Source organism: Dromiciops gliroides, chromosome 6 (assembly GCF_019393635.1).
Source record: "Dromiciops gliroides isolate mDroGli1 chromosome 6, mDroGli1.pri, whole genome shotgun sequence".
NCBI classification, from domain to species: domain Eukaryota; kingdom Metazoa; phylum Chordata; class Mammalia; order Microbiotheria; family Microbiotheriidae; genus Dromiciops; species Dromiciops gliroides.
Window position 1 is genome coordinate 38,285,858 of NC_057866.1, and position 17,169 is coordinate 38,303,026.

Consider the following 17,169-nt stretch of genomic DNA (forward strand, 5'->3'; position numbering starts at 1 on the left):
GTATTTTGCACAATAGGATATATGACAATTATGATATAATATGACATCTATTACATTTATGCATCTGGACTCCCTCTGCAAAGAACTCCCAGGAGAGGAAACTCCCTCCACCTTTTCTACAACTTATAGTCTTGAGAAGAGTTGTTTAGAGCCCCCAGAGGGTATGTAATTTACCAGGGTTCACTCAGCCAATATAGGGCAGAGGCAGAGCTCAGATTAGGTAGTTCTAAGTATGAGGCCAGCCCCCTATCCACTATACCACACTGCCTTTCATCAGAGGGTACATAATACGTGCTTATGGGATGGACTTTCTACAAGGACATATTTTGGACAGAGATACGTCTTATTTTACAAATGAGGCAGCAAGCATGGAAAGAGTGTGACCGAAGAAGATTCTGTGGAGTGCTTAGAGCTTGGTAAGACATCAAAGACACCAAAGTCATTCATTGCATCCTGGGACGTGGTCAGTCATCTTGACGTTTGTCTTGCCACTGGACTTTGATGACTCAGGAAGAGAGAGTGAGGATGATGAATTTGTGCAACTCTGCCTCACTTAAATCTAACTCACATGCAAGTGAAGACATCATCCATGATGTCTGTCTGGTCTTAGAAAATGAAGTACAAACAACTACTTACAGCTAAAATCTAGAAACTTAGAGCCCATCTACTCCAATCTCCTTACTTTATGGATGAGGAAACTGAGGCCCCAGAAAGGGGTAATTTGCCATACTGGTGGCAGGTGATGTAGCAAGGGTTTGAACCCAGTTTCTCTGACTACAGAGGCAGCTTCTTCCCATGGCACCCCATCCCTTCAATCTCTCAAGGGGTTACATAGTAGAAAGACTGGAAATTGTTCCACCCAGTGACAGAAGGAAGCTGTGAATTTGGCCCAAGAGTGACAAAGAAATGCATGATTTTGTTCTGGACTCAATTTACCATCAGTCAAAAGCCTCAAGCCAAGAGCATCTTATTCCTTTCCTCTCTACAATGGAGCCATCCACTGGCGTCTATTCCTCTCTCCAACAGAGATTGGACCATTCTGAGCGTATTATTAAGGAAAGGAAAATGTTCCCCAAAGTTGAGAAATAGTTCTCCATTACCATTTCAACTTGTAAAATGATATTTGGGCCTGCTCAAAGACATGGGAAAATTTCTGAAATTCAGGGAGATGGGTTTAAAGGAAGCCTTGAAGGATTAAAATTTATAAAGCTCCTTTGAAGCATTAGAGGCAACTTTTATGGTACATTTAAAATCTGCTCAGAGAGTTTGATGTAGTAGGCAGATAAATTATTGTTGCTTTCCTGATGGAACATAGGCGTTTGTCCTTCTTCTATCCATTTGGATTCTCTGTCCCCAGTTGTTAGTGTGCTCTCTGCCTCTATCTCTTTCTGAATTTACTTACTTACAAACATGCTGCATCTACTCACTACCAACTTCAATAGAATGTAAGCTCCCTGAGGTTAGGAACTGTTTTGCTGTTTCATTGGGAGGTTGGTTGGTGAAGTATATGTGTGAGAATGCTGGACTCAGAGTCAGAATGATGTTAGTTAATAACTACCCCCCCCCCCCCCCGCCCCAATCCACCAGATGATTACTGTGTGATGGTGGACCAGTCCCTTAACCTCTCAGCCTCAGTTTTGTCATCTGTAAAATGTGATAATAGCATCTACCTCTTGGTTGTTTTGAGGATAAAATGAGGCACTTTGCAAATATTAAAGTGCTCTATAAATTACAATTATCTTTTTATTTATTTATTTTTTTGGTGAGGCAGTTGGGTTTAAGTGACTTGCCCACGGTCACACAGCTAGTAAGTGTTTAGTGTCTGAGGCTGGATTTGAACTCAGGTACTCCTGACTCCAGGGCCAGTGCTCAATCCACTGTGCCACCTAGCTGCCCCCTATAAATTACAATTATCATTCTAGTTATCCTTATTGTCTTCGATTCCCTATTGCCTAGCATAGACCCTAGCACATAGTAAGGATTTAATAAAAGCTGGTTGAAGGGAATGGAATCTATGCTTGGTAGTGTAGTACATTGGAAAGAGTACTGAAGGCTAATGACCCAATTTGCATCTAGGCTCTGCTGTATGGTTCAGTGTCAAGATTATTGGTTCTTGGAGTCAGAGTCAGTAACATTCACTAAGCACCTACTATGTGCTAGGCACTGTACTAAGCAATGGGGATGCAGAGAAAGACATAAGATACACCCTTCCCTGGATGGGCTCTCATTCTAATATTTGTGGTATATCTTAGGTGGACCAACGATGAGTGTACTGGGGGTAACTCATCACATCACTTTGGGCTGCTATGAGGCAGTTGATAAGACATTTATTAAGCATCTACTATATGTCAGCCACCGTGCTAAAGTGATGGGAGTACAAAAAGGTTAAAAAAGAAAAAAGGTAAAAGCCCTGCTCTCAGGAAGCTTGGTCTAGGCTCATAGATCTAGAGCTATAAGGGACCCCAGACACCATCTTATCCTTCCTTTCACTTTACAAATGATGAAACTGACGTCCAAGGTTAAATGATTTGCCTATCCACACATGGGCAGTAAGTGTAGGAGGTATGAATTGAGTCCAGGTTCTTTGCCAGCAGAGCCAGTGTTTTTTCCATTGAATGCTGCTGTCTCCTAGTTTACCGACCAATTCTACCTGCCCCCCCCCCAAGTTTTCTATAGTTGAAATGAGATCAGTCCCTGCTCCTTATCTTCCTTTGCGGGCTGTTGTCAGAGCAGAGAAAGCTGGAGACAGCCTTCCCAGGAATCCTCCTTACAGCTAAATCAACCTATTGTTTGCCCAAGGTTTCCAGGGGAAAAAAAAATGTGTCAGATGAGCCTGCCTGAGACATAGAGCTCTGTGCAGGTCAACCAAGCCAAGTGGACATCCAGTCCATTTCAGGAATGCTTCTGACACAGGCCCTCAGGAGATAGAAGCAGAAAGTTCACAATGAAGCCATTTGGAAAATGAGATTGTGGCATGGTTACAAAACTGGGCAGTAGCCTGTAAATGCTGAGTGATGATAAATTGTGCTGTTATCAAAGCGGGGTGGGGGAGCAGAGTCTGGAGAGGTGGGCAGGCAAGGGAGGAAGGGGGCACACGCTTGTCCATCTCGGGGTTTAATAACCTTGAAACAGAGAAAGGAGATAAAGGGTGTAATCTAAATTTGCCTAGCATGTCAAAGAGGGAATGAAAACCCAATGGAGGGGATCCTCAAAATCACCTACGATAGTGGAGTTTTAAGTAAGATGGAAAATGAGCATTTAGAAAAATGGTGGTGGGGGGTTGTGGAGGTAAAATCCAACAAAAATAACACTGAACTGGGATCAGACAGGACAGAATAGAGAGGAATGGAATTAGGGAGCGGAGCCCAGTGTAGGGACTTGGAGATGCCTGTGCCCAAATATTACTTCCATTTCTTTTAAAAATAATTTTCCTTTAAAAAATATCATAGAGGGCAGCTAGGTGGCGCAGTGGATAGAGCACCAGCCCTGGATTCAGGAGGACCTGAGTCCAAACCCATCCTCAGACACTTAACACTTACTAGCTGTGTGACCCTGGACAAGTCACTTAACCCCAATTGCCTCACTTAAAAAAAATATCATAGATAGCTTTTCTTGTTGCTGTTCAGTTGTTTCAATTGTGTCTGACTCTTCCTGACCCCATTCGGAGCTTTCTTGGCAAAGACGTTGGAGCAGTTTGCCCTTTCTTTCTCATTTTAAAGATGAGGAAACTGAGGCTAAGTGAGTTAGATGATTTGCCCAGAGTCACACAGCTTATAAGTGTCTGAGGCCAGGTTTGAACTCAGGAAGATGAGTTTCCCTGATTCAAAGCCCAGTTCTCTAACCACTGTACCTCCTTGCTGCTGTTTTTTAAAATATCACCTTCAATTTTGCCTATATATCTCTCCCCTATGCAGTGAATAGTCCCTTATAGAAAGGGGGAAAAGTATTTCAGCAAAATCAATGTTCCTCTTCAAGAACGAAGCACAAACAACAACTATCTCATCGAACATTCCATTTTTCTTTTTTTCTTTTCTTTCTTTTTTGGTGAGGCAATTGGGGTTAAGTGACTTGCCTAGGGTCACACAGCTAGTAATTGTTAAGTGTCTGAGGCTGGATTTGAACTCAGGTCCTCCTGAATCCAGGGCTGGTGCTCTATCCACTGCGCCACCTAGCTGCCCCCATTCCATTTTTCTATCGCTTTTTGTGGGTGTGGGGGGCGATGAGGGTTAAGTGACTTGCCCAGGGTCACACAGCCAGTAAGTGTCAAGTGTCTTAAGCCTGATTTGAACTCAGGTCCTCCTGAATCCAGGGCTGGTGCTTTATCCACTGCACCACCTAGTTGCCCCCTAAAATTTATATATATATATACATATTTGTGGGGCAATGAGGGTTAAGTGACTTGCCCAGGGTCACACAGCTAGTAAGTGTCAAGTGTCTGAGGGCGAATTTGAACTCAGGTCCTCCTGACTTCAGGGTCGGTGCTTTATCCACTGCGCCACGTAGCTGCCCCCAACATTCCATTTTCTGATAAAGAACCCTTCTCCTTGACAAGGACTCTCAATATGCAGTCTCGATCCCAGTTCCTTCCATCTCTCTAGAAGATTTTTCCCACCATCATCCCAATTCTATATATTCTTAGATTTCTCCATTATCGACTGGCTCCTTCCCTGCAGCCTACAAAAAAGCCCAGGTCTTCCCCATCCTTAAAAACAAAACAAAACAAAGAACCTCACTTGATCCTACCATCCTCATTAGCTGTCCTAAATCTCTCCCCTTTTAACTAGTGAACCTTTTTGAAGAAGTCATCTACACTAGGTAGATCTTCTCTCACATTCTTCTTACTTCTTCAATCTGGCTTCCCACCTTATTATTCAACTAAAACCACTCTTTCCAAAATCTCCACTGATTTTTTAATTGCCAAAAGTAATGGGCATTTCTCACTTCTCATTTTCTTGATCTCTTGAGGGCATTTGACACTGCTGATCACTTTCTCCTCTTAGATACTGTCTCCTCTTTGATCTGGACTAGCTCTTCTCTTGCCTGTCTGGCTGCTCTTTCAAGGTCTCCTTAGATAGTTTTCCTTTCATGTTTCATCCTTACCGTGGGTGTCCCCCAAGGCTATGTTCTGGACCCTCTTTTCTCTCTCTACTATCTTGCTCCACAAGACCTTTGTTTTGCCATCTGATTACAGATGAGTCTGGAGGAGAGAGGGGCTAATGACTTTGCATAGTACAGCATAGTACTTAAACCCAATTCACTGCAAGTCAAGACATCACCCTCCTGACGGAATTGATCCTCTTTGAGAAGGAAGGAGGAACCACAGCAACAACAATCTTACTTGGTGATTTTATCAGCTCCCATTTGTTCAATTATCATCTCCATGCTCTAGATAAGCAGCCCTCATCTCTCTCCTGAGGTCCAGTCCAGAATCACCAGCTACTGACTGCACATTTTGAATTGGATATCCTATGGACATTTCAAATTCAACATGTCCAAAACAGAATTAATTCTCTTTCTCCCCAAACTCTCCCATCTTCTGTACCTGTCTATGACAAAGGTACCACCATTTTCCCGATCACCCAGATTCTCAACATTGATGTTTTCCTTGACTTCTCACTCATTTTCATTCACTCCACATATTCAATCTGTCATGAGATATTGTCATTTCTACCTTCACAATATCATATATATGGATGCATGTATGTATATATGTATGTATGTGTGTATATGCATATGTTATGTGTGTCTATACTTCTTTCTTTCTTTTTTTTTTTTTAACTTTTTTCTTTCTGAGAGTACTCAGTCAAAATTCTAGTTCTAACCCTTATCATCTCTTGCCCGGACTATTAAAAAACCTTTTTAATTGGCATCTCTGCCTCAAATATCTCCCCCACTGTGATCTATCTTCCATTCTGCTGCAAAAGTGATTTTCTTAAATGTCACCTCCCTATTCAATAAACTCCTGTGGCTCTCTATTATCTCCAGGAACAAATGTAAACTCCTGTGTCTGGCATTTCAAACTCTTCCCAACATGGCACCTTCCCACCTTCCTGGTTTACTTTACTCTCTTTCTTTCTTTCTTTCTTTCTGCGGGGCAATGAGGATTAAGTGACTTGCCCAGGGTCACATAGCTAGTAAGTGTCAAGTGTGTGAGGTCGAATTTGAACTCAGGTCCTCCTGACTCCAGGGCCAGTGCTCTATCCACTGCGCCACCTAGGAGCCCCACTTTACTCTCTTTCAACCACTCTCTAATCAAATGGCCACCATACTTGCTGTTCCCTACATATGACACTCTGTCTCTTGTTTCTGTGCCTTTTCATTGGCTGTCCCCAATGCCCAGAATACTCTTCCATCTCATCTCTGTCTCCTGGCTTCCTTCAAAACTCAGATCAAATTGTGTTTTCTGCAGGTGGCTTTTTCTGTTCCCATCCCCTCATTCTCTACTCCTAGTGTCTTTCCTCATATTTATTGGTTCCATTTATTGGTTAGTGTTGTATGTAACTATTTATTTGTATGTTGTCCTCCCCATTAGGATGTGAGCTCCTTGAGGGCAGGGATTGTGTTTTTGCTTTTCTTTTCATGCTCAGACTTTGAGTAGTGCCTGGTTTTTAGAAGGCACTTAATAAGTATTTATATTATATTGCACTGTATTGTGTTATATTGTGTTGTGTTGTGTTGTGTTGTGTTGCATTACATTGCATTGTAACATATCTATTACATCATTACACAGTACAGTGGAAAGACCACTGGCTCTGGAGCCAGTAGACCTAGGTTCAAATCCATCTCTGATACCTACCTCTGTATAGCCTTGGGCAAGTTATTGGATTTCTTTGGACATATCCATAAAACAAGGGGCTGAGATTAGAAAATCTTTGAGGTCTCTTCTAGTCTATGATCCTACAGATGGAATTCAATTGCCCTTCCTCAGAAAAGAGTAAGGGCTGGAGATCATCTCCTGAGAAGCGTGACCCTGCAGTCTTACGTTTACCTGAAAGACCCTTTGATACCCCAGCCAGAGTGGAGATGCCAGACTGAATAAAGACAGAACTGAAAATGGGTTGATTGCCACTGAGGCAAAAGACCCAGGTGGTCTTAATTTAGTGGAGGACATTGACAAGAATGGCACTGGGTAGGCAGGCAGAGATGGGTTGGAAGGACTGCCAGTATAGATGAGGTCACATATCCATTGGTTGATATGCTAGGCAGTTGTGTTAGGGAGCATGTACCTAATGGAATCAGGATTCTAGTTGTTGTTTTTTTTTTTTGCAGATGATTTATACAGCTTGAATGTGGCTTCAAAAGAAATGAGTTGGCAGGAAGCCACATGGATGATGCAACCAAGCATTTATAGAATGCTTTAAGGTTTGGAAAATACTTTACAAATATCATCTCATTTTTTTCCATCACAACAACCCAGGGAGGTAGGTGCTATTGTCATACTCATTTTATAGATGGAGAAACTAATGCAGACAGATGTTAAGCCACTTGTTCAGGGCCACACAACTAGTTAGTGACTGAGGTGGGATTTGAACTCAGGTCTTGCTGACTTCAAATGCAGGGAGTTATCCACTACACCACCTTGCTGCTGGTCATGTGAAGCAGGTGAGCAGATGCTGAGGTGGCCAAGAGCAGAAAAGGCTAGATGGGTGGAGAAGGATATGAAGTTTAACGAACAAAGAAAAGCATAAGAAGACAATATGTGGGGGACAGCTAGGTGGCACAATGGATAAAGCATCGGCCCAGGATTCAGGAGGACCTGAGTTCAAATTTGGCCTCAGACACTTGACACTCACTAGCTGTGTGAAACTGGGCAAGTCACTTAACCCTCATTGCCCTGCCTAAAAAACACCAAAACCAAACCAAACCAAACCAAACAAAAAAAAAAAAAACAAAATGTGGGAAATTGGGGAAAAGTCATGTTGACTTTTTTTAAGTGGAAAAAGGGAATCTTAGAAGGATAATGGCAAAGGCAGTCATGTGGAAAGAGCAGGGTTGAAGAATAGTTCTGTCATGCAATTCAAAAGACAACGAATGAGGACAAGGGTTGGGATGCCAGGTAGGGGCTGCCATTCCTACAAGGTGAAGGAGCAAGGACTGAAATTCCAAATCCATGTTTACTAATCACTGCCAACAGTCACAGGCTAGGATTGCCCTCAGCCAGGAAGCATCCACCCCACCAACAAAAGCCACTGCTCAAGTTGCTGCTTGCTGAATTTAAGGAAAATGGGAAAATAAATGGGAAATCACAGGATCGTGACAGGGTGGGAAGGAATGTCAGACCCGGGGAGGGGAAGGATATTTCTGTGCTGGATAACTGGGGATGCAGACCAGCCGATGGGAAGCAGTGATGGACAAGGGGTAAGAGTGTGGGCAGAGCCACTGGATCAAGGCACATTTGAAGCTGGTCTTGGCTTGGCAGAAATGTCTGAGATTCTTTCTCCCTGAACCTAGCACACAGAGGTTGTTGGCTGCCAAAATCCTTCCAGTCTGCTGCTCGACCCTGGCACAGAGATCCTAGCTGGGTCCCCAGAGCTCAGCCTCTTGGCCCTACCTTTTTTCTGGACCTTTGTTCTCCTTCCTCCTGTCTTCAACAGACCAAGAAACCCTGTTGTTCCATAGCTCCAATTTCCCTGGATGATCATTGGAAAGTTGTACCATTTTATAGAATCTTAGATATCAGGCCTTGGTGGCCATGTGTCCAACCCACACCTACAGTGACTTGAGCTCAATCTTCCCTCAGACACTTATTAACCCTGTGACTCTGGGCAGATCAGCATATCTCTTTCAACCTAAGCTTTCTAATTTGTAAAATGGTGGTAGGGTGGGGTCTAAATTGCTTCTCCGATCCCTTCCAGTTCTAAATCTATGATTTCTTTACAATCTTTGCCAAATGTAAGCTAGACTTTTGCCTCTGATGAGTGGGAACCCGGCACCTTCTGAGTCAGCTCATTCCATTTTGAGATATCTCTATTTTTTCCATTTCTTATGACTCACCATTTCCTTTATCTATATGAAAAAATAGCAAATTATGATGACCTGCCTGAGAAAAAAAAACACAAAACACCTCCCCAGCAAAAAACTGTGCTTTAGGGTTTAACAAAGTTCTTCTGGGGGCAGCTAGGTGGCGCAGTGGATAAAGCACCAGCCCTGGAATCAGGAGTACCTGAGTTCAAATCCGGCCTCAGACACTTAACACTTACTAGCTGTGTGACCCTGGGCAAGTCACTTAACCCCAACTGCCTCCCTAAAAACAAAAAACAAACAAATAAACAACAAAAAAAACCACAACAAAGTTCTTCTGGTCTGAAGCAGCTTTTGAAGTCTTGGGACTAAGTACCCTTAGGCCCAGGTACCTTAACATAGGCACACCTTCAGGTTAGTGGGCCTGGCAGGCTCAGAGTCAGTACGTTTAGTAGTCTTGGGACCACTGGGCTTGGGAGCCTTAGAATCACTGGACCAGGTGACTTGGTGATTTTGGTTACAGACTTAGTGATTTTGAGATCTATAAGCATAGTATATTTTGCTCCAGCGGGCTTAGTAACTCTAGGGTCAGGGATTCTAGTAACCTTAGCCTGGTGATCTTGGAGCCTGTATCTGGAGCCTGAGTATAGTGTTGACTTTGAGGTCTAGGGCCCATGGGCTTGGTAATCTTGGACTTTAAGATTTTGAATTTAGAATTGTTGTTGTTCAGTTGTTTCAGCTGTGTCAGAGTCTTTGTGACCACATTTGGGAAACATACTGGAGTGGTTTGCCATTTTCTTCTCCAGCTCATTTTACAAATAAGGAAACTGAGGCAAACAGGGTTAAATGACTTGTCCAGGGTCACAGAGCTAGTAAGTACCTGAGGCCATATTTGAACTAAGGTATTCCTGACTTCAGGCCTGGTACTCTATACACTGCCCCACCTAGTGTAGTAAATTGGGGACCTGGTTACTGAGGGACTGAATGGATTCTGCTCATGCCCTGTTGACTGAAACATTGCTAGCTTGCATCTTCTTCTTTAGTTTCTTTTGGGGTGCTTTTTAGCAAAGCACATGTTTCTCAGAAACTTGAGGTCAACATCTTTATACTTTAAAACTTTATTTATTTATTTTTAATGTTTGAAACAATCCAAGCATTTCTATAACATAGTAGAATGAAAAAAGATGATTGCACATGAAATTGCAAATCTATTTTGTACAACTTGCTATTTCATTTAAGTATATAATTAAGTTTATATGTATAATATATATATTATAGCTATGATGTATATAAACATGTTATATATAATTAAGGGGAGAGAGTATATGTAGAATATATACATATATACATGTTTACATGTAAAATATATATTATATTTATATATAATATAATCATATAATATATAATTATATTATATTTCTATATATACACATACATACACATATTCACATATATACATACATACACACACATATATGGTGTATACCTCTCTCGCTCTTTCCCTCTCTCTCTCTCTCTCTCTCTCTCTCTCTCTCTCTCTCTCTCTCTCTCTCAGGCAGTTTTGACCAGGAAGGGATTCATGAAGAATGTGCTGCTTGAGCTGAGTCTGGAAAGAAACCAGGGCTTCTAAGAGGTGGAGGGGATAATTGTTTTCAGGCATGGGGGACAGCCAATGCAAAGGCCTAGGGGTGGGAGATGGAGGACCATGTATAAAAACACCAGTAAACACTTCAGTTTGCCTGGATCATAGTGTTTGTGTAGAGGAATGATATATGATAAGGCTGGAAAGGGAAATAGAGAGCTTTGAATGCCAAACAAAGGAGTTTATATGATAAGCCTTCTCCCCTGGAAGTTCCCATCCCATTGGAAAATGTGGCTTATGTTCTAGGAGGTTTCCAAAGCCCAATGCCCAAACTAAAATTTGCAAATGAGTAACTCTACCCTCTCCTACATCCCTTGCGAGCGCACACACACACACACACACACACACACACACACACACACACACACAGATGGCATGATGGGGGTTAGAATGTGAGATACTGAGTAGTGACTGCTTTTTGCCTCCAGGATTTGGCGAGATTAATTCTCCTTTGAACATGATATTGTTATAGGCCATTCTGCTTTAGTCTATAATGGACTTGGGGGATGATACAGGCATGTCTTGGCCTGGAATGTTAGCATCCTGGTTCTATTATTCTCACAGTCAGGAAGGTTGATCTAGACTTGGAGATCTCCAAAGTCTTTGGGAATATTGGGGAGGAGGTGTGGGGCCAGTGGGGGTGGCCCTCACCACACTGGGCTTTTGCCTTCCAGTCTTCTGGTGCTTAACTTCTGCTCTTTGATAAAAAGAGTCCTTGCCTATCCCAGCTGAGATGGTTGGCAGGGACGCCCTTTCTTTGTTTTTTTGTTTTTGTTGGGCAATGAGGGTTAAGTGTGAAGTGTCTGAGTCCGTATTTGAACTCAGGTCCTCCTGAATCCAGGGCCAGTGCTCCATCCACTGCGCCACCTAGCTGCCCCTGGGACGCCCTTTCTTAATGAGTTCACTGTAGGTTACAGGAATCCAGCTGCCTGCTGGGAAGGTAGGAAGCATCTCGTTGTCCTGCAATGTTCTTGGATCACACAGCTCTTTCCTCGGCTCTGGTGCTTCCAATGGTTCCTTGTTGCTCCCAAGGATAGTTCAGACTCTTGCCTGCCATTCAGAGCCTGCTACAATGTGGCATCGCCCTACATGTCAGCCTCCCCTCAGGCTCCTCCCCTCCATGCATTCAGAAATCAAAACTACTCTCTGTCCCCCAAATGTTCGCTGTACTCTCCCACCTTTGCGGTAGGAATGTCTTCTCTCTGCCTCTTCCTCTGTTGAATTCCTACCTACCTGGTATAATCCAATTTAGATAAAGATTGATGCCTATGTGAAATCCTCCCCTTCCCAGGCCTCATCTAGCACTGGGTTTTGTATGTCTCTAATGAATACATCATGCAACATCATCTATTGTGGTGCTCTGTGTTTGTAATTTCCACAAGGGTAAAAATGATGTCCTAATCAAACTTGTTTGTAGACTCTGTCCAAGTCATCCTTGGTTCTTCTCTGTGTCTCCCGGCCTCGCATTCGATCACTTTTGTTGATCCTCACTACACCAGATCTCTAGAAGCTGTTCCATTCTCTATGCTCACCCTGGTTCAGGCCCTCTGCTCCTAGAGCTCACCGTATTGGTGCTGATACCCGATTGGCTCAGGCTCCTATGACTCAGATCTCCCAAGCTCGAGCCTACCCCAATAGCAAGTCACTTGGACATAGATTTCAGGTAGGGACCTTAGAGGTCATTTGAGTCAAACCCTTCCATTTTATAGAGGGAACTGAGGGCCAGGAAGATGAATTGCCTACAGTCACACAGCAAGTCTCTGAGGTGGGAATTAAACCTAGAGAGCTTAAGTGAGTTGCCCAGGGTGACAGAGCTATTAAGTGCCTTAAGTAGAATTTGAACATCAGTCTTCCTAACCCCAAGACCCATGCCCTATCTACTGTACCACACTGCCTAGCTGGTCTTTCAGGTCCCTTCGAGCTCTAAAGCAACAATCTCATGAATCCAAGAACCAAAGAAGAGGGGTTAGTGCATTCATGGGATGACATTTTAATGACAAAAGGGCTGGGACCCAGAGAAATGACTAAAACCTTACTGAATTAAACTGAGTTTCTGGGAGCAGGAAGACCCAGGTCTTCTGTTTGCAGATTTCCCCTTTCCATCTTGATACTGCCATGCTGAGGGTCATTGACCATCTGGAGCTGAACTCTTTGCCAGGCCTCTGCCAGGAAGGTCAGTTCTTCCTCCCGCTCACTCGGCTGGCTGGCTCACCCAAGAGGGAGGGTAGCTTCTCTCCACTCAGCCGTGGAGTATCATTACCTTCAGTGGCGTCCGGGAATTAGCAGACCTTTGGATGAAGCACTGGGGAAATGTTTCCCTGCCTTTGCTTCAGTGAACAAGGAGCCAGGCCAGAGGAGTCTGGCATCTAATTTGTATCCAAAAATCGGATTCAGTTTCTCCAATGCTTGCTACAAATTCCTCTTCTGATCGCACTTCTGCTGATCCCGGGGAACCACACACCCAGGGTTGTCTGCCAGCAAACAGGCTACTTTGTGCAATGTAAAAACTCAGCCCCTCCATTTTGTTTGGCTGCTTGAAGGGTCGATTCCTTGTCCAAAGATGTAAGTATCCATTTCTGTGGGCAAGTTGCACAAAATATTCTCCCTAAGAAGCTGTGGCAATCCATCCCATAAGGGTTGGAGAGGAATGATGGGGAGGTGGACAGGGGGTTGGCTTTGGGGAGGACATGATATTTGTTTCATATGTGAATGTAAAAAAAAATAAATTGGGTTAAATGACTTCTAAATTCCCCTCCGGCTCTAAGTCTGATTTTGTGACAGTGTGAAGGGAGGGCAAAGCCAGCTCCACTGAATTGGAGCTCACCTGGGTCTAGCAGGTAAAGGGGAATTCATCTATTAGCCTTTTTTGTTTGTTTGTTTTGCCATCTGGGTATTTCACTCTTATTTCTGTGCTGCTTAAGGACTGCACATGTTATGCTATTAGAGCCACTAAACTTTAGTGTCTTGGGGGTAAAGGCTCAGTTGCTCCCTCCCTAGTTATGACATTGACCTTCCCTGTGTTATATTCAACATTAATTTAGTGCCATATGGAACCTTAAAGATTATCTAGACCAGGGGTCTTTAACTTTAACCCAAGGGATCCAAGGGGTCCCTGGAGAGTTTTCAAAGGGGGGGGTCCCATGAATTCATTTAATATTTTGATAGCTGTGTTCCAATTCCTTGGTAATCATATAAGTTTTATTTTATTCATTTAATAACAACATTCTGAAAAAGTGTTCATAGGCTTCAGCGGACTTCACCATATGCCAAAAGGGTCCATGACACTCACAAAAATTAATAACCTCTGCTCCTTACCTCTCCCCTCCCCCCTGCCCTCTTCATCATTGCTTAGATGAGGAAACAGGCTGAAAGAAGAGTGACTTGCTGTTGGTTGCATAGCTAATTCATGCTAGAGCAAGGGTTAGATCCCAGGCCCCCTGACCCCTAGGTCAGTGCTCTGTTGGCCGGTGGGCCAAGACCACCTGGGATCTGCTCTAACCTGGCACAACTAACAGCAGCTTGGATCTTCCTGATTTTTGACGTACCAGCACAAACTGAGATTTGGATCAGAGCTACTAGCTTCCTTGGAGGGTCAGTAATGACCAGTGACTCTCTCCTCTTTACTCTCTGATTATTCAAGGCATTTAAGGATCCATGTACTTTTCATCCCATTATCACCATATTTTCAGCTCTCTTTCCAAGGGATGACACATGGCTGAGAGTAATGGGACACTCTTCTCCAGGGATTTGAATGTGAAGAGCATCCAAGGGGCAATGGAGAGGAGCATGGTGGGTGTGAGCGGGAGGCAATACAAGAGCAGAGCTGGCCTGGGAGTCCAAGGAATTACATTTGGATCCTGGCTTTGCCTCTTACAGTCTGTGTGACTTTGGCCAAATGCCTTCACTTCTCTGGGCTTTTCCTCATCTGTAAAATGTGAGGGTTAAATGAGATGGCCTGTAAAATCTCTTTATGAGACTTTGAGATGGCCAGGTGGCTGCAGTAGACAGCACTCGACCTTTAGTCAGGAAGATGGGTTCAATCTGGCCTCAGACATTTACTATCTGTGTGACCCTGGGCAAGGCACTTAACTTATGCTTGCCTCAGTTTCCTCACTATGAAATGGAGATAATCATAGCACTACCTCCCAGGCCTTTTGTGAGGATCGAATGAGATATTAGGAAAACTCAGGCACATTGCCTGGCATATGGTAGGCACTAAATAAATGCCCATTCCCTTCACATTACACAGAAGTTCTGCAAAAGGTACAAAGCAGTAGAAAGGGATGTTCTTGAGGGAACAGATTGTTTCCTGTTTTTCCTTGTATCCCCAGTGTCTTGCACAGTGTCCTTAATCGACAACTCCAAGTTGTTGAATTGAATGAGTAGAATTAATTTCAACAAAGAGAAAAGCAGTATGGGATAATAGATAGAGGGAAGACCAAGGTTCATGTTCTGCCTCTTATCCAGTCAGTCTTTTTTTTTTTTTTTGTGGGGCAATGAGGGTTAAGTGACTTGTCACACAGCTAGTAAGTGTAAAGTGTCTGAGGCTGAATTTGAACTCAGGTCCTCCTAAATCCAGGACCAGTGTTTTATCCACTGCACCACCTAGCTGCCCCTCTGCCTCTTTTCCATACTAGTTGTATGACTATAGACTTTGTTGTTGTTGTTGTTGTTTTAGTCCTGTCTGACTCTTTGTGACCCTCTTTGGCAAAGATACTGGAGTGGTTTGTCATTTCTTTCTTCACCTCATTTTCCAGATGAGGAAACTGAGACATACAGGGTTAAGTGACTTGCCCAGGGTCACACAGGTAGTAAGTGTTTGAGACCAGATTTGAACTCAGTCTTCCTGACTCATAGGCAAGTTGTTTAAACTCTCATGTAACTCACCAAGACCATGTTACAGAAAAATTGCCATTCTGCTTTGCTGGAGGGAGTTTCTACACTGAGAGTTCTAATAAAAAACAAACCTAGGATTTTTTTTTCATCTTAGGAAGAGAAGTACAAAATAGTCAATTTTGCTTTATTTCCAATTTAAAAGATTGATTCAATCAACATTAAAAATTTAAAAATTAATCTTCAATTATAAGCAAGATATTTGTGGCTTTTCCTGCTTTGGAGAAAGATATAATGGGAGAAATAGAGAGGAAGGGAACTTAAGAAAGAAAAATAGGGAGAGAGTTATGTAGAAGAGACATGGAGGGAAAGTTAATCCTAATTAACTGACCACTGTTCCCAGCTTTTTAATTGCTCTAATCCTTAAAGTTTTGGAGGCTTCACTTAGGCCAAACTGACTTTAGCAGGCTGCCACCTTGGAAATAATCTTAGGGGCTTAGTGGAGGTCTAGAAAAAGATTCCCCATCCTGGTACAGCCCATATAAAGACTTATAAAAACAAAGCATTCTTTGGAAATTTATTGTTCTCAAAAGCATCGGTTAGTGGCCTATGTTGGCTAACAGTCATATATATGTAATAGTACTAGAAAGAGCATTTTTTTTTAGTCTCTCCTACTTTTTGCCTCAATCCCATTTGACGCTTTGTTCCAGGCAGATTTATGCAACGTTTGAATAGACTCTTGCATTCCATATGTTTTAATTTACACATTCCTTCTGGGGTCAAGGAGGGAAATGCCATGCATGCTAATAACTAGATTTTCTATATGACCTTAAATGTCACAAACTCTCTGCTTGCAGTTCGTATGTGTTCTCAACCTTGCTTCTGAGATGTTTTTTTTTTTTTTCCCAAAGCCATAAAATATAGATGACAATCAGACCTTGCTAGCTTGGCCTTTCATGAGATCACAAGTCTAGAAAGGATATCTAGACAGTGCCTTATTCCATTCTCTACCTTGAAGTTGAGACCACGTAAACCAGACTAGGAGATCTCTGGGAAATGGCTTTATTTGTCTGTAAAATGAGGGGAGGGGGGTGTTGGCATACATTATCTCTTAGGTCTAATCCATTCTATGATTCATTGAGATTCTTTGGGAGAACGTCCTTGAATTGAGTGAAGAATTCTTACTTCTGTCTCAAAATGATGAAAAAATACAAATGAAACCTCTCAGCTTCCTTGTTATTAAAAAAAAAATCGTTTTGCTAATTCTTTTTAGATCACCTCCATTTCTGAATACGTCTGCCTGCTCTCCCACCAAGTGAACCACCCCTCATGACAGATTTAAAAAGAAAGAAGAAAAACAGCAGATCAACAAAGCAACCAACTGAAATCTCCATGATTTAGTGGGACAAGTGTTGGGCTTGGAACCAGGACAGACCTGGGCCCATGCCAGATTTTTGAGTTCACGTCATTTGAGAATTGGATGGAGGAAATCAAAATGTTTAGCCTGGAGAAGGGAAGACTCAGGGGGTTCACTATAGCTCTCTTCCAGTATCTGAAGGGCTGTTCCATGGAAGACGGGATTAGATTTGTTCTATGTGACCCCATGGGGCAGAATTAGGATCAATGGGTGGAAACTGCAAAGATGGCAATAGAAATTTTTTTTTAAAGTGAGGCAATTGGGGTTAAGTGACTTGCCCAGGGTCACACAGCTAGTAAGTGTCAAGTGTCTGAGG